This window comes from Drosophila melanogaster, chromosome Y, assembly GCF_000001215.4.
Source record: "Drosophila melanogaster chromosome Y".
In the NCBI taxonomy this organism is placed as follows: Eukaryota; Metazoa; Arthropoda; class Insecta; order Diptera; family Drosophilidae; genus Drosophila; species Drosophila melanogaster.
The window spans coordinates 868,744-869,791 of NC_024512.1; positions in this window are offsets into that span (position 1 = coordinate 868,744).

Here is a 1,048-nt window from a genome sequence, read left to right on the forward strand (position 1 = left end):
CTCCAGACCCATCTGGTTGAACGTGTCCTGAAAGTAGTTGGTGGGCACGTGGCAGAGGAACTCGTTGCCCTTGATTCCGAGAAACCAATTGATCCAGCTGCTGTTGTTGTTGTTGTTCTGGGTTCAAGATTTTACTGTGACTTGCTATAATTTCTATAGGAAAAACCTAGTTACTTACGGGCTCGACATGTTGCCAGTTCACTCGTTCACAGAAATATGACTGTAGACTTCAAAGTCATCGTCTTTTTCTTTGAGTTTTTGACACTTGCTAAAAGGGTTGACAGGACCAAACACACTAGAATAACAAGATGCATAACGCCATACGATTTTTTCGCCGTGGCTCTAGAGGTGGCTCCAGGCTCTCTCGAATTGTTAGAGAGCGAGAGAGCGGAGAGCGCTACAGCGAACAGCTCTTTTCTACGCATACAGTGATAGCAGACAGCTGTATGTGTGAACACGTATGCTCATGCATTGTAAATTTGACAAAATATGCCCTTCACCTTATGTAAAATCCCAAATAAGAAGACTTTACTCGTTGAGTTTTTGTAAGAAACTGATTTTATTTGGAAATATCTTCGGTTTAAATAGGTGACATGAGAATCGCATCTTAGAGTAAATGGACTACGCAGAGGCCTCATCGGGGTCCCACGCTCCGGCACATCTGCCTATCTTGAGCGGCGAGGACCTTATCTGTGGTCTCCCACTAAGGGACTTTTTAGGAGGCGGGGAACGATCTCAAGGGACTGACTCATGTAGTGTGCACTTAGATTACATGTTTTTGAGCACTGCACCCATGTCGCCTTAGATAACAAAATCCTAAATATAATTTATCGCTCTCGATTCATTTACATAAGATATGAACTGAGCCCAAAATTGTAAGTCTTTAAATATATTCGTGTTCATGTGTGAACATTCTGCCAAAGGGCCAGCAAAGCTGAGATGTACATTAGTATATTAGTTGCATTTTTAACAGTAGTGGACTGTATTTATTTGATATATGTTCATTTATTTTGCAACTAAGATTTCAATGGCCCTAGTTTTCCTGGCT